At 38.6% G+C, this 24,863-nt stretch overlaps 1 long non-coding RNA gene across 1 annotated transcript; it reads left to right on the top strand.

The window, feature by feature from the left end:
- Positions 1-2,443: 2,443 nt before the first annotated feature.
- Positions 2,444-12,271, top strand: LOC142164662 (uncharacterized). Its single transcript, XR_012695520.1, has 2 exons — positions 2,444-3,039; positions 10,438-12,271. It is a non-coding gene; the product is annotated as an uncharacterized LOC142164662 (long non-coding RNA).
- The last annotated feature ends 12,592 nt before the right edge of the window (positions 12,272-24,863 follow it).

Genomic DNA, 24,863 nt, shown 5'->3' with positions numbered 1-24,863 from the left:
GTGAGCTCCTCGAGCATCTTCATGACGGCGGGGTCAGTTCCTGATACATTATCATTCAATTTCTCCTGTACAGGTTCGACCCTATGAACAACTTCCTGTGATGTATCGAATTCGATTATGCTTGGTGCTCGATTCTGGAGTTGCGCTATTGTAGCTTGCTAAGTTTGTAACATTTCAAATATCATTTGAAGGTTAATATCGCCTTCTTCACCATTTTGTGTGTTCTGATCAGCTGCTCGGGTGTCATTGTGGATTCTATTTTCAGGGTCGGCGCCTAAGTCTCCATGAATGGAGATACGAGAACTGTCATCAACCGGATCTACGGCCTGTGGTGAGTCGGGATTGATTGGAGGCACTCCGTTTCCCAGGGCAACTACGTGTTCGTTTTCTCCATGAAGACCAAGGCCTCTATTAGTGTGAGTGAGTACTGCTTGAGAGTTTGACATGTTGATTCCTGAAATCAAAAATACTCACAAGTACAAGCATAAAAGCAGTGTGTGTTATGAAGGTTAAAATATTAAGCAATAACTATTACCCTTAGCCCCACGGTGGGCGCCAAATTATTTTTTCTAAAAATTGGATAACAATTAAACTTATAATATGGTTTTAAGGATACATGATTTCACCTAATACCAATTGATTAGCTTAAAGATAAGTGATGGGAATTGACAAGAATGTAAAACAAACCAATATTTGGACAATGCCCTTGAACTGATGAACCCTCGAGCTTAGTAAAGTAAGAACAATTAGAGAACAACAAGCTGATGAACTAGAGAAAAAGAGAAATATTATATTGCTTTGATTTGTATGAATGTAAGGGGTGCTACAAATGATGGGGATTCCCCTTTATATACTAGAGGAATCCTAATAATAGTACAATTCTAATTATGAAAGTAAATCCCATGATTGGTACGAATAACCGCCCATTTGATATGTTCCGGAATTTTCGCCGTGATCTTCGACCGGTTACGGATATCTCCCCTTTCCGTTATTGCACTTCACTCGAAGTCGGTCATACTTAGTATTGATTACTGCTGGCCTCGATCTCGACGGATATATTGATTCTTGAACTCGACACCTTGTCTTCGTGCTATAGCCCGATCCATTGCGAGGTTGACCCTCGATGTGATCTCCAGGTCCCGATTAAATAGCAAAATCGGGCAAGCCCGATTTTAACCGTATACAATAATATTTGTAGTTCTCAATCATAGTTCATACTTCTTGTGTTTCATTTTTAAGTAGTCATTATAACTTTGTGCTATCTTTTGTCCTAGATTATAAAATCAATTTAAGTTTATCGTAACAGATATCAAGCCACACTTTCATTGGAATCAAAATGCATCAACATTAGAGAACATAATGAACTTATAGTTGACTTAAATTATTAGCAAAACCAAGATGATGTAAAATGTAATGCTTCTATCATTCTTGTTTCATTTCATCAAAATGCTCGTTAACTGTAAAAATTTATTGAATTGGTAACACATATGAAAAATATAATAATTATAAAAAAAATAATACAACAAAGAATAATACTGTCTTCATGATGACAAACTAATAGTATTGTCTTCATCATGACAAATATTCTTTTTCATGAATGAGTTGAAGTATTTTTTTTATAATTTACTTCCACTACATTAAAATTAGAACAATCATAGCAAATCTTTTAGGAGTATTAGATTTAAAAAATACGCATCAGCATCCAAAGAAATACACCTAGCTACAATTGACTTAAGATTAAACCATTACCAATATATTTTCAATTTAATTGCATTGTGGATTCCCTTCTTTAACAAATGATCAGAGTACTCCTCTCCTTAGTTGGAAATTGTATATCAAAGGTTAAACTTTTATGTTTCTCTTGCTAATTTTGTCGTTGCTTCTCTTTATATCAATAAAGGAATGAAAATCTCACGTTACATGGATGACACACTTACAATTTCTTCAAAGAGTCCATATAATGGTGGGCTTTGGGCTATTGCGTTCACATGCGGTAGTCATGTGATTTTTGATCCTCCCCAAGATTTTATATATTTTAGCATATAAATATTTAATTTAGGTCTAAATAGCTATTTCAACTAATTTTTACTCTTTTACTTTATTTTATTACAAGAAAAATAAAAATTATAAAATTGTTCCATTAATGTTTTGTAGTCATTTTTAATCTTGAAAAATACCAAAAAAAAAAAAAATAGTCTATTTTAACGGTCAGTCTTATTTTAATAATTATTTTACTTAAGTAAGACTAATTAATAAATGAGGTCGTATATTAACTTCGTTCATGGGAAAAGAATAAAACTTGGGCTCGAGCAGCCCATTTTAGGCCTAATTTTGGACCTAGCCCATAATTCGCAAGCCCATAATTCCTAGGCCCATACCCCTAACTTAATCTCTACCCCTATATAATAGTACCTAATGCCTAAATAGTGACCGACATCTAAAATTTGGATCGGCCGTTTCTTCAGCAAAAACGCAAAATAAAATCTGGTGCTTCCTCTCCAAACGGGACAATCCTCCTTAAGCCATCATGGACACCATGAGCTATACCCCTTTCCTTCGTTAAAACATCTACAAAGTTTTCTAAAAAATCAGCCATTGAAGTATCTCCCTCCAACCTCAAACACAGTCCCTGTTTCTATACAAAACTCTAGCAAATAACCTTCAAAATTCACCAGATAACAACGACATTTTCACCATTAAAACCAGTCCGAAAATCTCTATTAATGCAGCTTTAAAACCAGCTGCGTCGCCCCAAAACCCATGTCCAAAATGACCTCCAAATTAAGCCCCAAAATAGCTTCAAAATTACAGCGGAAACACACTGCTTCTTCAGCCATCGAACCAGCAGCAGAACCAGCTGCAAACAGTTCCGACATCACCAAAATCGGAGGTTCCGTCGAGGTCGTCGTTCGAGTGCTCATGTCGTGGATCTTGTTTGACTCTTTATTGAGGTTGTAATCTTTGGAATTCATGTAGTTTGTCGACGTCAGGAGCTTTGGGTTTTCATCTATTGAAGAAGTTTATTTACTGAATATTAAGGTTCATTCTTACCCTTGCTATTTGAATTCCTTAGTGTTTTTTTTTTGTTTTAAAATTTTCGTTTGCCATCAAATCCTTTTCCATTTGTTTGTTTGGATTCTATTAATGCATCTGTGATGAGAAAGCTTTGAATGCTTTTTAATTCTTTGTTGTGATGAACTTTTCCATGAGTTTGTTGTGAATATTAAATGACAGAGGCATCTTGCGATTTTTGAAGTGAACCAAAGAATAAGTGGGTAACTGATTTTTTTGTTTAAGACAATTCATGAAGCACATAGTAAAATAGATATTTCCGAATGTAAATGAATGATACATAACCATGTTTGGTATACAATCACGTGAGAATAGTTTGAATTGCTTGGTTGTAACCAATATTAGTACTGTGTGTGGTTTACCTTTATGTGGTCAAATATTGAATCATGCTTTAAATGTTCATATGTGAATTCCTCCTGGTTGTCATGTTTTGGATAATATCTAGTGAGACAATTTTTTTATTGCTGCATGGATAATTTAATTGGAGACAAACCAACAGTTCATTGATTTAGGATTTTGAGCTAATAATTTTGGTGCCATTCTCATTAAATAACCCATGGCCCTCATTTAATTAATATTAACTCTTTAGAAATCGAGGCATGACATTAGCTGGATTTTCCATGGCCCTCGCAAACTTGAAAGTGCGTAGTTGCTTTAGGCACGCTATTTAAATTAATTTCCTTAAACTCGGGTGTGCATTTTATGTGACCCAAATCCAAATCTCAACAACGTTAAATAAAATGTGTCGTGGACCGCGGGTGCATTTCATGTGACGTGGTTCAAGGCGTGTTTTAAATAACGTTGAATCTTCCTAAAAATAATTAAAAGCAGTTTAACGAGTTAAAATGTATGATAGGTTAAAACATGTATTGGAATCAGATAATAGGCCAATTATGATAGTTTAAGCGACCGTGCTAGAACCATGGAATCCGGGGGTGCCTAACACCTTCCCTCAGGTTAACAAAATTCCTTATTCAGAATTTTTGGTTCGCAAACTTCAAAAGGAAAGTCAAAATTTCCTCGATTTGGGATTTAAAATAAACCGGTGACCTGGAACACCAATTAAAATATTTCAAGTGGCGACTCTGAATTGAATAAATAATCCCATTTCGAATAATGTCACTTAAAATGGAAAAACTCCCTTGTACTACTTTCGGGTGCGTAAAAAAGAGCTGTGACAGCTTTGGTGACTTCGCTGGGGATCCAAACCCATAACTTCGGTTCAGGGTTCAAGAATTTGAGCTTAGGATAACTGTTATACTTGACTTTATTTATTATCTGATTTTTACATATTTTGAGCCTAGTATGCTAAGTGTCGCTTTTTACCGCTTTGATATTGTGTGAACTGTATATAAAACTGTTATGAAACCCTCTTCTCTCTGAGTCTTCTAAATCATCTGGGAAGTGTGCTGTCACGACCCGAATTTCCCACCTCGGGGGTCATGATGGCGCCTACTAATGTGAGCTAGGCAAGCCAATTATTTAACCATCTATCTTTTTTCCAATTTTATTCTCTTTAACAATTACGAAGAAATAACATTTAAAAAAGGAATATAACATAAGCGGACGAAAACAATAAGCCATCTGAACTTGAATGTCTAATGCAACTGTTTGAGTCTCGAATACCCAGAACTGGTGTCACAGTTTCACAGACGGTCTAAGAATACTACAAATAAAGGCCTGAAAGAATTAAATACAACACTGTCTCTGGAAATACATGTAAGAAACAGGAAAGTAGATGGAAGGAGACACCAAGGCCTACGGACGCCTGCAGGGCTACCTCGGGTCGCCTGATGAACAAGAATCAGCAATCTCACTGCTGTCCGAAGTTTAAAACACTGAGGTCTGCCTAGCTCAGTGTAGTATCAGCACAACCGACCTCATGTGCTGGTAAGTGCCTGACCTAACCCCGGCGAGGTAGTGACGAGGCTAGGACCAGACTCCAGATAAACCTGTGCATTTCGAATATATATATATATATATATATATATATATATATATATATAGTGGAAAAGAAATATGGAAATAAACAAGTAAAGATGGGAGGGGAAACATGCTTCAGGGAAAAATAGGTAAAAATAGAATATCAAGAGAACTATAAGGAATCAAAATCCAACCACTAACAAGAATAAGGAAAATAAAGGCGGATTTTACTTTCTTTTCATATCTTGTTGCAGGCGTGCAACCCGATCCCATTTCCTGTATCTTGTGGCAGGCGTGCCACCTGCTCCCATTTCATTATATCTCGTGGCAGGCATGCCACCCGCTCCCATTTCATTATATCTCGTGGCAGGCATGCCACCCGCTCCCATTTCATTTATCACATGGTAGGAGTACCACCCGCTCCCATTTCATTATATCTTGTGGTAGGCGTACCACCCGCTCCTATTTCATTATGTCTTGTGGTAGGCGTACCACCCGCTCCTATTTTATTATATCTTGTGGTAGACATACCACCCGCTCCCATGACAAGCCAACAATAATCACAAGGAATCCCGGCAAGGAAAAAATAATATCGACAAATAATATCCCGACAAGGGAGAAATAGCTATAACCAAACTTGTTACAACATCTAACTACTTCAGCTATAATCAAACTCGTTACAACACCTAACTACCTCAGCTATAACCAAACTTGTTACAACATCTAACTACCTCAGCTATAACCAAAGTTGTTACAACACCTAACCACCTCAGCTATAACCAAACTTGTTACAACACCTAACACAAGAATCATCAACCTAAACATCCATAATATCAATTAAGAACACAATGCAAGGGAACCACAACTCAACAATAGCCCGGCAAGGGGCCAACATAATGATCTCTTCTCTTTCTCACTTCTACTTCACAATTTACTTCACAACTCGAACCAATACTCTAGAGTTTCAATTATTACTTATACTTTCACAATTCATTATACAACTGGAGCCAACGCTCCTCAATTTTCATAGGTCATAATTCTTTTCCACAACTTTACACAACAAATAGAAATCTTCACCAAGACATGAATAATACAACGAAGTCATGAAAATCACAATATAAGACCCACGATCATGCTTGACACCAACATATAGATACTCGTCACCATCCCTATACATCGTACTCAACAAGTAGCAAATAGCAAATAGGACACAACTCCTAATCCCTCAAGCTAAGGTTATACCAAACACTTACCTTGATGCCACGAACACAATTCGCGATTCAATTATAGCTTTACCCCTTGATTCCACCACCAATTCGTTCGTATCTAGTCACAAGTTACTTAATTACATCAATAAACGCTAAATGAATCAATTTGAATGCATGAAAATGAATTTTCCAAAGTTTTACCCAAAAAGTCAAAAATCGCCCCCGGGCCCACATGGTCAAAACCCGAGGTTCGAACCAAAACCCGATTACCCATTCCCCCACGAACTCAAATATATAATTTGTTTTGAAATCGGACCTCAAATCGAGGTCCAAATCCCCAATTTTTTGAAAAACCTAGGTTCTACCCAAAACACCCCAATTTCCCCCATGAAAATCATTGATTTGAAGTTGAAATCATGTTAAAAGATGTTAATGATTAAAGAAAACTAGTTAAAAATGACTTACAATTGATTTGGAGAAGAAAGGTTGTTTGAAAAATCGCCTCTTATATTTTTGGGGTCTTAAAAAATGAAAAATAACTGAAAATCCCATCTAAATATACTGCCCTCAGATGCCATGTGCGGACCGCACAAAATCAACCGCGGTCGCACAGGCTTCCTGTGTTCTGCAGTGATAGGTCTTAGTATTTTGGTCATAACTTTCTCTATAGATGTCCAAATTGTGATTTCTTTACCTTTCTAGAAACTAAATACGAAGGACTACAACTTTCATTTTTGAAGCATCTCAAAAGGCCTTGTAAATCAAAAGATATAGGCTTTCGAAGTAGGACCAGTGAATTGCTCTTCACCGCCGACCGCACCAAAACTAGTGCGGCCGCACAGGCCCTCACCGCAGTCCGCACAAAATCCAGTGTGGCCGCACAATCCCCTCCGCGGCAGCATTCCTTTTTGTGCGGACCGCACTGGTTGGTTCAGAGGCCTTCCACCTCTCTGAACCTGTAACACCTATGTTTTTAAGCCTAAGACATCCCGGAACCTACCCGAAACTCACCCGAGCCCTCGGAACTCCAAACCAAGTGTACACAAAACCTCAAAAATATCCTATAGACTTAGTTGTATAATCAAATCATCAAAATAACATCATGAACATCAAAGTAAACCTCGAGATCAATGAAATTTTCTCAAAACTTCTTTAAACATCAATTTTGCAATTTAAGTTCGAATCACGTCAAATGACATCCGTTTTTCGCCAAATTCCACAGAAACGTCTTAAATCATATATAAGACCTGTACCGAGCGCCGGAACCAAAATACGGGCCCGATACCATCATGTTCTAAGCAAATTTCATTTCAAATTTCTTTAAACAATTTCAGAAAATAATTTTCTTTAAAAAAAAATTCATTTCTCGGGCTTGGGACCTCGGAATCCGATTCCGGGTATATGCCTGAGTCCCAAATTTTTCTATGTACCCTTCGGAACCGTCAAATTACGGGTCCGGGTCCATTTACCCAAAACATTGACCGAAGTCAAATTTATTCATTTTACAGTCAAAACTTATCCTTTTTCACAGATTTTCACATTTAAGCTTTCCGGCTACGCGCCCGGACTACGCACACAAATTGAGGTGGTGCTAAGGGAGGTTTTTAAGGCCTCAGAACATAGAATTTTATTGCAACACATGTGATGACCTTTTGGGTCATCACATTCTCCACCTCTAAAACAACCGTTCGTCCTCGAACAGACAGAAGAAGGAAGTACCTGAGTCGGGGAAAAGATGGGGATAACGGCTCCGCATATCGGACTCGAACTCCCAGGTCGATGCCTCAGGAGGCTGACCTCTCCATTGAACACGAACAGAAGGAAAACTCTTCGATCTCAACTGACGAACCTGCCAGTCTAGAATAGCTACCGGCTCCTCCTCATAAGACAAGTCCTTGTCCAACTGGACAGTGCTGAAATCTAATACGTAGGATGGATCGCATATTCCCTATTCACTTTTTGCCAACATTAGGGCTCGAATCCCTGAGTTGAGATTTTTAGACATAGGGCCTCCATTCCCTAGTCGCCTTTTGCCAACTTTAGGGCTCCAATCCCTAAGTTGAGATTTTTAGACATATGGCCTCAATTCCCTAGTCGCCTTTTTCCAACATTAGGGCTCCAATCCCTGAGTTTATATAATTAAACATAGGGCCTCCATTCCCTAGTCACCTTTTTGCCAACATTAGGGCTCCAATCCCTGAGTTGAGATTTTTAGACATAAGGCCTCCATTCCCTAGTCGCCTTTTGCCAACATTAGGGCTCCAATCCCTGATTTGAGATTTTTAGACATAGGTCCTCCATTCCCTAGTCGCCTTTTGCCAACATTAGGGATTCAACCCCTGAGTTGAGCTTTTTAGACATAGGGCCTCCATTCCCTAGTCGCCTTTTGCCAACATTAGGTCTCCAATCGCTGAGTTGAGATTTTTAGACATAGGACCTCCATTCCCTAGTCACCTTTTTGCCAACATTAGGGCTCCAATCCCTGAGTTGAAATTTTTAGACATAGGGCCTCCATTCCCTAGTCGCCTTTTGCCAACATTAGGGCTCTAATCCCTGAGCTGAGATTTATAGACATAGGACCTCCATTCCCTAGTCGCCTTTTGCCAATATTAGGGCTCCAATCCCTGAGTTGAGATTTTTAAACATAGGGTCTCCATTCCCTAGTCGCCTTTTGCCAACATTAGGGCTCCAATCCTTGAGTTGAGATTTTTAGACATAGGGCCTCCATTCCCTAGTCGCCTTTTTCCAACATTAGGGCTCCAATACCTGAGTTTATATTTTTAAACATAGGGCCTCCATTCCCTAGTCACCTTTTTGCCAACATTAGGGCTCCAATCCCTGAGTTGAGATTTTTAGACATAAGGCCTCCATTCCCTAGTCGCCTTTTGCCAACATTAGGGCTCCAATCCCTAATTTGAGATTTTTAGACATAGGGCCTCCATTCCCTAGTCGCCTTTTGCCAACATTAGGGATTCAACCCCTGAGTTGAGCTTTTTAGACATAGGGCCTCCATTCCCTAGTCGCCTTTTGCCAACATTAGGTCTCCAATCGCTGAGTTGAGATTTTTAGACATAGGGCCTCCATTCCCTAGTCACCTTTTTGCCAACATTAGGGCTCCAATCCCTGAGTTGAGATTTTTAGACATAGGGCCTCCATTCCCTAGTCGCCTTTTGCCAACATTAGGGCTCTAATCCCTGAGTTGAGATTTTTAGACATAGAGCCTCCATTCCCTAGTCGCCTTTTGCCAAAATTAGGGCTCCAATCCCTGAGTTGAGATTTTTAAACATAGGGTCTCCATTCCCTAGTCGCCTTTTGCCAACATTAGGGCTCCAATCCTTGAGTTGAGATTTTTAGACATAGGACCTCCATTCCCTAGTCGCTTTTTTGCCAACATTAGGGCTCCAATCCTTGAGTTGAGATTTTTAGACACAGGGTCTCCATTCCCTACTTGCCTTTTGCCAATATTAGGGCTCCAATCCTTGAGTTGAGAATTTTAGACATAGGGCCTCTACTCCCTAGTCGCCTTTTGACAACATTAGGGCTCCAATCCCTAAGTTGAGATTTTAGACATAGGGCCTCCATTCCCTAGTCGCCTTTTTGCCAACATTAGGCTTCCAATCCATGAGTTGAGATTTTTAGACATAGGGCCTCCATTCCCTAGTTGCCCTTTTTGCCAACATTAGGGCTCCAATCCCTAAATTAAGATTTTTAGACATAAGGCCTCCATTCCCTAGTTGCCTTTTGCCAACATTAGGGTTCCAATCCCTAAGTTGAGATTTTTAGACATAGAGCCTCCATTCTCTAGTCGCCTTTTTCCAACATAGGGCTTCAATCCCTAGTTGAGATTTTTAGACACAGGGCTTCCATTCCCTAGTCGCCTTTTGCCAACATAGGGCTCCAATCCCTAGTTGAGATTTTTAGACACAGGGCCTCCATTCCCTAGTCGTTTTTTGCCAACATATGGCTCCAATCCCTAGTTGAGGTTATTTTAGATATAGGGCTCCACTTCCTAATCTCTTTATCATAAAGGCACACAATATTTATTTTATCGCCTTAAAAAAAAAGAAAAAAAAAAGAAATAGTTTAGATTTTAGTTACAAATAACTCACGAAATTTTCTTAGTGAAAACTGGGGCAGAAAAATTTTGTTCGCTTGTTTGTTTTGGTGTCTGAGCAGGTTTTACCTCGAGGCACAGGGTTCAATATAAGTGATTTTTCTATGTTGTTTACCTTAGTTACCAAAAGAATGAGTCTCAATCCAGAATAAAGAAAAGAAGAAAAGAGCAAAAGAAGTGAACGCAAAGTGCTGAAGCGGAGAAAGACGCGGACTGCTCAAGATATGATTGAAGTAACAAGCTTTGCATGTCCCGCCTTGATCCGAAAAGCTGAAGAAGAATGAATTCGCAGCTGCATCGAACGAGCATCAAGATTCAGATCAGGGTCCGTATGAAGAACCAACCAGGATCAAACTTCAGAAGACTCATAGATAGGAATTTTGTAACTCGTAGCTGATAGGCTTAGTTAGTCTTTTTCATTTTTGATTTTGATGTAATAACGGGACTGCGGATCGGAACTTTGACGACACCTCGCTCGGTTCTCAACCTCGGTACTACATCATCTCACTCACTTTTGAACTACACGTGTCCTGATTCCTTTATAGCCAAGGATATGTAGGAATCTCAAATACCAGGGCTCGATCACATTCTTCTTTCTTTTAGCTTTTGGTCTCTTTAAATAAGGGTCGGGTCAAAAACCTGTCTAGTCATTCTTTGTCTAAAAACTCTTCGCGTTTCCAGTCAAAGAGGGGCAGCTGTAGACATGTGATTTTTGACCCTCCCCAAGATTTTTTATATTTTAGCATGTAAATATTTAATTTAGGCCTAATATAGCTATTTCAACTAATTTTTACTCTTTTAGTTTATTTTATTACAAGAGAAATAAAAATAATAAAAAATTGTTCCATTAATGTTTTATAGTCATTTTTAATCTTGAAAAATACCAAAAAAACAGTTTATTTTAACGGCCAGTTTTATTATAACAATTATTTTGATTAAGTAGGACTAATTAATAAATGAGGTCGTATTTTAACCTCATTCGCGGGAAAAGAATAAAACTTGGGCTCGAGCAACCCATTTTAGGCCTAATTTTGGACCTAGCCCATAATTCTCAAGCCCATAATTCCTAGGCGCATACCCCTAACCTAATCTCTACCCCTATATAATAGTACCTAATTCCTAAATAGTGACCGACATCTAAAATTTGGATCGGCCTTTTCTTCAGTAAAAACGCACAATAAAATCTTGTGCTTCCTCTCCAAACGGGACAATCCTCCTTAAGCCATCATGGACACCATGAGCTATACCCCTTTCCTCCGTTAAAATATCTACAAAGTTTTCTCAAAAATCAGCTATTGAAGTACCTCCCTCCAACCTCAAACACAGTCCCTGTTTCTATACAAAACTCCAGCAAATAACCTTCAAAATTCACCAAATAACAACGACCTTTTCACCATTAAAATCAGTCCAAAAATCTCCATTAATGCAGCTTTAAAACTAGCTGCGTCGCCCCAAAATCCATGTCCAAAACGACCTCCGAATTAAGCCCGAAAACAGCTTCAAAATTGCAGCAGAAACACACTGCTTCTTTAGCCATCGAACCAGCAGCAGAACCAACTGCAAACAGTTCCGAATTCACCAAAATCGGTTCTATTAATGCATCTGTGATGAGAAAGCTTTGAATGCTTTTGAATTCTTTGTTGTGATGAACTTTTCCATGAGTTTGTTGTGAATATTAAGTGACAGAGGCATATTGCGATTTTTGAAGTGAACCAAAGAATAAATGGGTAACTGATTTTTTTGTTAAAGAAATTCATGGAGCACATAGTAAAATAGATATTTCCGAATGTAACTGAATGATACATAACCATGTTTGGTATACAATCACGTGAGAATAGTTTGAATTGCTTGATTGTAACCAATATTAGTACTGTGTGTGATTTACCTTTATGTGGTCAAATATTGAATCATGCTTTAAATGTTCGTATGTGAATTCTTCCTGGTTGTCATGTTTTGGATAATATCTAGTGAGACAATTTTGGTATTGCTGCATGGATAATTTAATTGGAGACAAACCAACAGTTCATTGATTTAGGATTTTGAGCTAATAATTTTGGTGCCATTCTCATTAAATAACCCATGGCCCTCATGTAATTAATATTAACTCTTTAGAAATCGAGGCGTGCCATTAACTGAATTTTTCATGGCCCTCGCAGACTTGAAAGTGCGTAGTTGCTTTAGGCGCTATTTAAATTAATTTCCTTAAACTCGGGTGTGCATTTTATGTGACCCAAATCCAAATCTCAACAACGTTAAATAAAATGTGTCATGGACCGCGGGTGCATTTCATGTGGCGTGGTTCAAGGCGTGTTTTAAATAACGTTAAATCTTCCTAAAAATAATTAAAAGTGGTTTAACGAGTTAAAATGTACCATAGGTTAAAACCTGTATTAGAATCAGATAATAGGCCAATTATGACAGTTTAAGCGACAGTGCTAGAACCACGGAATCCGGGGGTGCCTAACACCTTCTCTCGGGTTAACAGAATTCCTTATTCAAAATTTTTGGTTCGCATACTTCAAAAGGAAAGTCGAAATTTCCTCGATTTGAGATTTAAAATAAACCGGTGACTTGTAACACCAATTAAAATATTCCAAGTGGCGACTCTAAATTGAATAAATAATCTCATTTCGTATAATGTCACTTAAAATGGAAAAACTCCCTTGTACTACCCTCGGATGCGTAAAAAGGAGGTGTGACACATGCAAAAATAAATATTCTTTGTCGGCATGAAGTATCCTCCAGATAATTTCTAGCTTCAACATTATATTGTTTCACCATTATAAAATTCACTAATTTATATTAAACGACAATAAACATAATGTTGTATAAAATTATTAGATGTGATACTCTTACATTAAGCTAAAATTATTCACATGCCAAGTTTTTCCTAGAATCAACTCCAATTTATAGGATAAAGAATAAATAATAATGATGTTTGAACTCTAAAAAAATTCTATGCAACGCACATTCTCATAAAAATAATTACCACGGTCAAGAATAATATTTTACTATGTGTGTTTTCTTCATTAAGCGACACACTGACTCTTGTGTCTTTTAGAACACATTAGTTTCAAGTGTACACAATCCACCTTCCTTTGCTTTCTTTATTAAATCTGGGCACATCTACAAAAATAAAATTTAGCTAAATGCTTATATAAAGTAATAATAAAGGAAAGGTCATACATCCCATCATAACACCGATGCGAATTATTATTCCACCGAAAAAAACCATAAACATAATGAAATAATAGAAAATAAGATAACTAAACTAAAGATCAGCAATAACTACAAAATAAGCAAACAAAACAATGAAAATAACAATAAAGAAGAAGAAGAGGAAAGCAATGACATTTCCGAATCACTAAATATATATATATATATATATATATATATATATACTAAGTTGTATTTGCTTACCAACTCAAACTTCACTTAAATTCAAATTGAAAAATTATAGATTATGTTTAGGTAACATTAAATAAGCTACAAAAGGTGTTGACCACTTGATCAATCTTGAAATAACCATGTAACAATTTGTTTAAAATTTTTGCAGCATTCCATCAAGAACTCACAGTTTGCTTCTTTTCGTAACTTCATAACGCATGAACAATCCTATTAAATAAAAAAAAATTGTGGTAGTATACAGAAAAAAAATAAAAACATAGCACAGTAAATGAAAATTAAGCTTAAAATATATCCATTGGCATAAAATTTTTTGTCATACCCCTCATATGAAATGACCATGATTCCTAATCTTGAAATGACCATGTAACAATTTCTTTAAAATTTTTTCAGCATTACATCAAAACCTCACAGTCTGCTTCGTTTAGTAACTTAAGACATGAACAAATTTATTAAATAAAAAAAGCTAAGGAAAAAAATAAAAACATAGCACAATAAATAAAATTTAAGTTTAAAATATATTCATTGGCAATAAAATTTTTGTTATACCAATCATATGAAATGACCATGATTCCTAATCTGATAAATTAGAAGTGTTAAAACTCTATTATAACCGGTTAAAGTATATTGATAGTGTCAAAATTTTTTATACTAAATGCATATAAGTTAAAAATAAAATATTTTCTTGTACCTTCTTCTATTATAAAACCACACTTTCACTTTATATGGCTTGAGAACAAATTTGGCTGCAAGTTTTAGTTTCTGATTTGCAAATTAATTTAAAAATTCAATTCTACTAAAATGCATGATTCTTTCGTAAATATTTTAAATTTCTGAAATCGCCTCAATTCTTATATAACACTTTAGCAACTTGTCTACCAAAATTTGTTTCCCCTGTGACGAATGTCAAAATTTACACAATTTGTCATTAAAATATTATTCAATCAACATTAGTAAATTAGTCATTAAAGCATCACAAATAAATGAATTGTATAACTTTACCAATTATATGCATAGTACCGCCCATATTTCTCAATTAAAAAGTCCAATTTCATAAGCTCCATCAATTGTTTTATTGTAGCTTTATGGATCTGCATTGGATGCCGTTACGACCCCAAACTCTGTCCATAGGATGTTGTGATGACACATAATCTCTAAGACTAGGTAAACCGATTACTAACAATGATTAGGCAAATTTTTAATAATGATAATTTGAAACATAGTCTAATATGAATAACGAAACAAAAACGTAATAAGCCTACATGGTAATAATCATAACAACCTTCCAAGTTTTAGTAATACAGTGTCACGAACTCTAGCTAAGTACATGAAATGATCTCAAGGATCTAAATACAATACCGTTAAAATGACAAACTGACAGTACAATGTAAGAAAAGAACTCCAAGGGACTGTGACGACGAAGCAACTCTACCTTGAATCCTCCCGATCAACAAGCTAACTCTGTCCGGATCCGATATCTTCAATACCTGGCTCTGCACAAAAAATTGCAGAATTGTTGTATGAGTACACCGCGATCGGTACCTAGTAAGTAACCTCGGTGGAGTAGTGACGGGATACAAACCAAAACACTCACTAAACAAAATAATTTGTGCATTATAGAAGTATAAAGCTAATAATGGGAAGCAGAAATCAGTAAATGGCAACAAAACCAACATGTGATAAAGACAGTAAAGCAACAAGGACACCGCGAAGTATCATTGAGACCAATTAAGGAACGCAAAGGACAACAAATTAATCAAGCCGTTCTACACAAGTTTCACAACAAAATCACCCCGTGATATATTATATCATTCACAAGTCACAGGTCTCAACCCACCATCACATACTCACGGCACCTCGTGCCCACATCTCGAATCACAACCGCACGGACAACTTACGTGCCAATATCTCAATCCCCCTAGCATAACCATAAGTTCATATTTACAATCTGCCAGTCGTGGTCACATGCTCAGAATCACAATCTGCCGGCATGGTCACAAGCTCACAATCACAATCTGTCCGGTATGATCACAGGCCCACAATCACAATTCACCCAGCATGAGTGCAGGCTCAATATCAACATGGAAACCGATAATACAAGAACACATGGGCATGATCAATAAATGTCAAGTTTCATACTCCTAAGCTAGTATTAGTGGCATGCTACGGTGTATGCTTGTGCGAATGTACTACTGCTGCCCAAGTTAAAAAGTAATATCAAAGCATTCGAGTAGTTCATCAAAGAAACAAAACAATTCACGCAAGGTGTATGACACACACAAGGAAAAATATATCATCACACGAAAATCACCAACACAATGTCTCTAAACCATCACCCATCATCCCTGACATTACCACCCTTATCCCTCCGATAGCCACCCATATCACTCCGCCCTAACATTATTATTAGCCACCCTTATCTCTCCTATAGCCACTCATATGACTCAGGATAATAACCACCCTTATCTCTCTGTCCGAACAATAATACAATAGCCACCTTGTCACGATTCGGATTTTCCACCTTCGGGAGTCGTGATGGCGCCTACTCGTGAAAGCTAGGCAAGCCGAGTGTTTAGATTTTATTACCCTTTTTCCTTAACCTTTTAACCATTTTAAATTAACATTTGATCAACAACGGAATAGTAATAATAATAAAAGAAGAAATGCGGAAGACGAAATATGATAATATAACTAAATACTAGTACGAAAATAAAAAATACAACCTTACCCAGAACTGGTATCACAATGTCACAGACCATCTATGAATACTACAAATAGTGGTCTGAATAGAAAAATACAAGTCTGTCTCTTAAATAAATAAAAACAGAATGGAAAGGATAGAAGGGGATGCCAAGGCCTGCGGACGTCTGCAGGACTACCTGGGTCTCCGCTGGACTGAAGGCAACAACATCGCTATGGTCCAAAAACTCCAGTACTGGGATCTACACACAGTGCAGAGTGTAGTATCAGCACAACCGACCCTTTATGCTGTAAGTGTCGAACCTAACCTAGGCGAAGTAGTGTCAAGCCTAGGATAAGACTACCAAATAAACCTGTACAATTAAATCATATATGACAAATAATGATAATAGAAACTAACAGTTAAAGATGGGAAGTGGGAACATGTTGCGGGAAATATCAAGTACTAACAGAATTTCAGTAAAGAAGCATAAAAAACACCATAATTTATATCAGCAAAAATAAGAAAAACAGTAACAAATCAATATTCGCTTTTATTCTTTCTTGTTGTGGCGTGCAACCCAATCTCAATCATATAATACTGTTGTCGCATGCAGCCCGATCCCAAATCATATAATGCTGTTGCGGCATGAAACCCGATCCAATCATATAATGATGTTGCGGCATGCAACCCGACCCCACCTGTCCACCCTTATTACTCCTTGTTACTGCGTGCAACCCGATCCCATATAATATTATTGCGGCGTGCAACCCTATCCCAATATACAAATCAACACTAATCACAAAAGAATCGTGGTAAGGGAACAATAGTATAACAACAATATCCGGGCAAGGGAAAACAATATCATAAGCAATAATGTCCCGGCAAGGGAAACAATATTCTAAGGATAACATCCCGACAATGGAAACAATATCATAAACAATTACATTCCGGTAAGGGAATCAACAATATATCTCATCTCGTTTCCACAATCATTTCACAACCTAAGTCTTAATTTGAGCCAATGCTCCACAATGGTCAATTACCAAGAATACTTTCATAAGCCTTGTTCAACATTTAAAATCATCATATTAAGTATGGACAATAAATAACTGAGTCACAACAGCCATAGTATAAGACTCACGGGCATGCTTGACACCAACGTATAGATACTCGTCACCACACCTATACATCGTACTCAACACTTAACATATAGAAAATAAGACCACAACTCCTATTCCCTCAAAACTAAGGTTAGACCAAATACTTACCTCAATGCCACAAATACAATCAAGCCTCAACTACTGTTTTACCTCTCGATTCCACTTCCAATTCACTTGTATCTAATCATAATTTACTTAACGATATCAATAAATGCTAAATAAACCAATTATAATGCATGAAAATAGGTTTTCAAATGATTTTCCTAAAAAGTCAAAAATCGACCCCGGGCCCGCTTGGTCAAAATCCGAGGTTTGAACCAAAACCCGATCACCCATTCACCCACGAACTCAAATATATAATTTGTTTTGAAATCTGACCTCAAATCGAGGTCCAAATCCCCAAAATTTGAAAATCCTAATTCCTACCCAAAACACCCAAATTCCCATGAAAATCCCTAGATTTTGTGATGAAATCTTCTTAAAAGATGGATTAGATTGAAAGAAATGAGTTAGAAATGACTTACTAATGATTTGGAAGAGTTTGTGCCCTTGAAAAATCGCCCAAAGATGTTTTAGGGTTTGAAAAGTTGTAAAAATGAAGAAGAATACCGTCTAAAATCCCACTTAACAGGTGCAGATATCGCAATTGCGACCAGGGGTTCGCAATTGCGACATTGCGAACCCTGAGAATTTCTACTAGCTTCGTAAATGCGAAAAAACTGTCGCATTTGCGACCCCTGACAATTCCTGCCATCTTCGCAATTGTGAAGGAAGATGTCGCATTTGTGACCTCTAGGATTTCTGAGGTTTTTCGCATTTGCGAAGAAATGCTCGCAAATGCGAGCTAGGCTGGCCATGGTTTATTTCGCAATTGCGATCAGACCTTCGCAATTCTCATGCCATCAGACATCGCATTTGCGATCCCTGATCTCGCAATTGCAAGATCAGAGGCCAGAATACCATAACTGAACCTGCAACAATTTTTCTAAATCCAAATACACTCCGTAGCCTATCCAAAACTCACCCGAGCCCTCGGGGCTCCAAACCAATCATGCACGCAAGTTTAAAAATATCATACGGAGTTGCTCGTACGAAATCATCAAAATAACATCAACAACTACGAATTCAACCTCAAATTCATAAAATTACTCAAGAACATTGAAACGTTCATTTTCTCAACTAAAGGTCCGATTTATACCAAACGAACTCCGATTCTTACCAACTTCACAAATTTGACTTAATTATTATTTTAAAATTGTATCGGGCTTCGGAACCAATATACGGGCCCGACACCATCAAGAAATTGCATCAATTCACTTCTAAAAGCCTTTATATTTACCAGCAAACAATTTTCTTTAATAATTCTTTTCTCGGGCTTGGGACCTCACAATTCGATTTCGAGCATACGCCCAAATCCCATATTTTACTATGGACCCTACGAGACCGTCTGATCACGGGTCCGGGTCCATTTACCAAGAATATTGACCAAAGTCAACTTTAATCAATTTTTTCATTAATTTTCTTATATTTCACATAAAAGCTTTCCGAAAACTCGCCCGGACTGCGCATGCAAATTGAGGTGAGACAAAAAAAAGGTTTTTAAGGCCTCAGGACACAAGGTCATCACATTCTCCACCTCTAAAACTACCGTTCGTCCTCAAACGGACATAAGAAAAGTACCTGAGTCGGAGAAAAGATGGGGATATCGACTCCGCAGATCGAACTCGGACTCCCAGGTTGCTGCCTCAACAAGCTGACCTCTCCACTAAACATGAACCGAAGGAAAACTCTTCGATCTCAACTGATGAACTTGCTGGTCTAGAATAGCTACCGGCTCCTCCTCATAGGAAAAGTCCTTGTCCAACTGGACAATACTGAAATCTAACACGTGGGATGTGATACTTCTGAAGCTTGGACACATGAAACACTGGGTGCACAGCTGATAAACTCGGCGGCAACGCAAGTCTGTAAGCCATCTCTCCCACTCGATCAAGAATATCGAAAGGACCAATGAACCTAGGTCTTAGCTTGCCCTTCTTCCCAAATCTCATCACACCCTTCATGGGCGACATCCGAAGAAATACCCGCTCTCCGACCATGAATGCCACATCATGAACCTTGTGGTCGGCATAACTCTTTTGCCTGGAATGAGCTGTACGAAGCCTATCCTGAATGATCTTAACCTTGTCCAAGGCATCCTGGATTAAATCTGTACCCAACAACCGAGCCTCTCCCGGCTCAAACCACCCAATCAGCGACCGACACTGCTTACCATATAGTGCCTCATAGGGAGCCATCTGAATACTCAACCGGTAGCTATTGTTGTAGGCAAACTCTACTAATGGCAAGAACTGATCCCAAGAACCTTCAAAGTCAATAACACATGCTCGGAGCATATCCTCCAAAATCTGAATGGTACGCTCAGACTGTCCGTCCGTTTGAGGATGAAATGCTGTGCTCAACTCGACCCGTGTGCCCAACTCTTGCTGAACTGCTTTCCAGAAATGCAAGGTAAACTGCGTACCTCATTCAGAAATAATAGACACGGGCACACCATAAAGATGAACGATCTCCCGGATATAAATCTCTGCTAACCTCTCCGAAGAATAGGAGACTGCCACAGGAATGAAATGTGCTGACTTAGTCAGCCTATCCATAATAACCCACACTTGCATCGAACTTCCTCTGAGTCTGGGGAGTCCAACAACGAAGTCCATAGTGATACGCTCCCACTTCCACTCAGGAATCTCAATCTTCTAAAACAAACCACCAGGTTTTTGATGCTCGTACTTTACTGCTGACAATTCAAACACCGTGCCACATATGCAACAATATCCTTCTTCATCCTCCTCCACCAGTAATGTTGCCGCAAACCCTGATACATCTTAGCGTCATCCTGATGAATGGAATATCGGGAACTATGGGCCTCCTCTAGAATAAACTCACAAAGTCCATCCACCTTAGGCACACAAATACGACCATGCATCCTCAAACTCCATCATCTCCAACTGTAACCTGCTTGGCACCTCCGTGCCGCACTGTGTCCCTAAGGACAAAAAAATGAGGATCATCATACTTCCGATCTCAGATACGCTCAAATAATGAAGAACGAGCGACTGTGCAAGCTAACACACGGCTGGGCTCAGAAACATCCAACCTCACGAACTGATTGGATAAAGCCTGAACATCTAAAGCAAGCGGTCTCTCACTGACCGGAATATACACAAGACTGCCCATGCTGACTGACTTCCTACTCAAAGCATCAGCCACTACATTGGCCTTCCCCGAATGATATAAAATGGTGATGTCATAGTCTTTCAATATCTCCAACCACCTTCTCTGCCTCAAATTTAGCTCCTTCTGCTTGAACAAGTACTGCAGGCTCTTGTGATCCGTGAACACCTCATATGACACGCCATATAAATAGTGCCTCCAAAACTTTAGCGCGTGAACAATGGCTGCCAACTCCAAATCATGAATTAGATAATTCTTCTCATGGACCTTCAACTATCGCGAGGCATAAGCAATGACCTTGCCATCCTGCATCAACACCGCACCAAGTCCAACACAAGATGCGTCATAATATACTGCATATGTCCCTGAACCTGTAGGTAATACCAACACTGGCACCGTAGTCAAAGCTATCTTGAGCTTCTGAAAGCTCGCCTCACACTCGTCCGACCACCTGAACTGGGCACCCTTCTAGGTCAAACAAATCATCAATCCTTAGTAATGGATACTTATTCTTGATGGTAACTTTGTTCAACTACCGATAATCTATACACATCCTCATCGATCCATCCTTCTTCTTAACGAACAACATCGTCTCACCCCAAGGCGAGACACTAGGTCTAATAAAGCCTTTATCAAGAAGGTCTTGCAACTGTTCTTTTAATTCTTTCAACTCTAGCGGGGCCATACGATATGTCGAGATAGAAATGGGATGAGTGCCCGGAGCCAAATCAATGCAAAAGTCAATATCCCTATTAGGTGGCATCCCGGCAGGTCTGAAGGAAATACCTCTAGAAACTCACGAACAACCGGTACGGAATCCATAGAAGGAACCTCGACACTAGAATCACGAACATACACCAAATAGGCCAAACATCCCTTCTCAACCATATGTCGAGCATTCATATATGAGATAACCCTATGGGTGGAATGACCATGAGTCCCTCTCCACTCTAAACAAGGTAAACCCGGCAAGGCTAAGGTCACAGTCTTGGCATGACAGTCCAAGATAGCGTGGTAAGGTGATAACCAGTCCATCCTGAATATGACATCAAAATCAACCATATCCAAAAGTAATAGATCTACTAAGGTTTCAAGACCCCCAATCACAACTATACATGAACGATGGACACGATCCACCACATTAGAATCACCCACCAATGTAGACACACATACAAGAGCACTCAACGAATCACTAGGCATGACCAAATATGGGGCAAAATAAGATGACACATAGGAATATGTAGACCTTGGATCAAATAGTACTGAAGCATCCTTACTACAAACTAGAACAGTACCTGTGATAACTGCATCGGAAGCCTCAGCCTCAAGCCTGGCTGGAAGAGCATAACATCGGGGCTGGGCCCCACCACTCTGAACTACGTCCCTGAGACGGCCTCCTGCTGGCTGGCCTCCACTTCTAGCAACCTGACCTCCACCTCTAATACCTTTACCTCCACCCCTAGCACCTCTACCCCCACCTTTAGCTGGCTGGGTGGGCGGTGGAACTCTTGGTGCCTGAACCATGGCACGGGAACCCTGATGCTGTGACTGAACACCTACTAATCTCGGACAAGCCCTCCGAATATGACCATACTTACCGCACTCAAAACATCCACCTGAGTGTTGCGGTTGAGGAAATTGAGACTAATCCTGGCGGGCCGACTAACCATGATGATAACTTTGAAGAGGAGGTGTTCTGATAGGAGATGGCTGTCCTGAAGGAGGTACATAAAAACCACACCCCCTTGAAGCTCCATGAGATACCTATAGTGCTGAATGAAACAGCCTGGAAGGATGGCCCCTACCAAAAGAATCCCTGCCTCCAAACGAGGTACCACTGAACCTGCTCGAATGACGGGGCCTCTTGTCAGACCCCTGATCACTCCCCTATGATAAAACCATCTCTACTCTCCTGGCCACATTGGCCGCATCTTGAAAAGAAATCTCGCTCCTCATCTCCTTAGCCTTCTGCAATCGAATAGGCTGAACGAGTCCCTCAATGAACCTCCTCACACTCTCTCTCTCTTAGTGGGAAGTATAAAAAGAGCATGACGGACCAAGTCAATAAATCTGGTCTCGTACTAAGTGACGATCATAAAACCCTACTGGAGACGCTCAAACTGCCTCCGATAGTTCACCCTCTGAGTGACTGGAAGAAACTTCTCCAGAAATAGCTGAGAAAACTGATCCCAAGTCAAAGCAGGTGACCCAGTTGGCCTAGCCAAACAATAATCCCTCCACCAAGTCTTGGTGGATCCTGACAGGCAAAAAGCAACAAAGTCGACCCCATTGGTCTCCACTATCCCCATGTTCCGTAGAACCTCATGACATCTGTCCAAATAATCTTGGGGATCCTCAGAAGATGTACCGCCAAAAGTAGTGGTGAAGAGCTTGGTGTTGATACCCAATATTCCCTACAACATTTTCAAAGCTATGTCTTGGCATTAATTAATATTTTTCATACAATTTCTGCGTTTTTAAATATTTTAATCAATTTATCCCAACATTTTATTTATAAAAACAATCACTGATTGCATCACAAATAGTTTTATAATAATTTTTGTGATTTAATTCTATCATTTGCATTTGTACTAAGTTTCAATTATTGCACAAATAGCCACTTTTGTATTTTTAGGCCGCAATTATAATTACTTTGCAATTATAGCCAACACACACATTACTATATTATTTTATCAGAAAATAGACTTTTATATTTTTTAAATATTAAGTAATTATTCTAAAATATTTTCAGGCATGAAAATCATTTTTTACAGCCTATTAGTTATTTTTAAAAATTATTTTATCAATTAAATATGGTATTTAACAAATAGCCCCTTTCATTTGGATCTAGCCTATTAAATAAGCCCAATTCCACCCCCCCAATTCCAATTCAATTAAACCGGGCCCAAAAACTACCCAGCCCAAACCTAGAGACACCTACCCGACCCAAAACCCCATCAGATCGTGGCTGTTGATCCAAGGATCAATGGTGCCCGGTTAAAATTTTCCTTTTTTTATTCCTAATAACCCCTAACCCTAAATCATTTGCCTATACCTGCTGCCCCTGAAACCCTCTCCTCTCTACTTCTCTCTGAAACCAAGCTTAACCCTATCCGTCGCCATCCAAAACCAGCCCTAATCCTTGTGATTCCTACTCGATCTATGGCTTCCCATGGCTGTACAAGCCCTCTACTTGTCTCCTATCTCCCCTGGTTGCTCTATTGTGTGGTTTCGTGGAAGGACCTCGAAGAGATCTGGTTCAGATCTCATTCAAAACTCTTCAAAGGGCCTGTCTATGGTATGTGAGTGCTTTCTATCAAAGTTTCACGACTCAAATATTTGATTCAAGGGCCAGATTCTCTTCACCCTCTCTTTTTCTTTGAAACTTAGTATTTGGACTTGAATCTGTCCAGATCCTTGTAGATCTGGAGCGATTTGAGTTCATCAGTGCTTTTTCCTTAAGGCTCCTTCATTTCTTTACTAATTAATCGATTTCTGAACATTTTTGTTATATTAGAGTTTGTTTTCTTGTTGTTTGTTGGTCGATCCTTTGGGTATCTGAAGTATTTTCAAACTTCCATGGCTATTCTTTTGGGTTCTTTTACTTCTTTACTACTAACCAATTTTTAAGCACTACACTACTTTAAATTTCAATTTCTACGATTTCTGTTGTTCGAATCTCTGTGTGTTGACATGCTTTTAAGTTTTCCATGGTTGTTTCCTTCTTTAAGTGTTTTCAAATTAGAGTTCTTACCACACTCCTCTTCAAGAGGTTTTTTCTAATTTTAATGTTTTACCTGTTCATCTCTTTACGTGTTTGGCTAACTTCTGTATGTATGAACCCTAGATGTTCTGATGGTAACACTGATTTCTTCTATTATGTTTCATTCTGTGAACTAGTCATATTACCTGACTCTATTTAGGGTTTTGAGTGATTTTCCTGTTAAATTTAGTATTCTTGGGGATTTGGTTGCTTAATTGATTTCTATTTAGGGAATTTGAATGATTCTTTCTTAGTTAAAATCAGTATATTTCGGGATTTTCTACTTGTTTCCCTGTTGCGA

This window comes from Nicotiana tabacum, chromosome 10, assembly GCF_000715075.1.
Source record: "Nicotiana tabacum cultivar K326 chromosome 10, ASM71507v2, whole genome shotgun sequence".
In the NCBI taxonomy this organism is placed as follows: domain Eukaryota; kingdom Viridiplantae; phylum Streptophyta; class Magnoliopsida; order Solanales; family Solanaceae; genus Nicotiana; species Nicotiana tabacum.
This window is presented reverse-complemented; position numbering and strand designations above follow the sequence as displayed.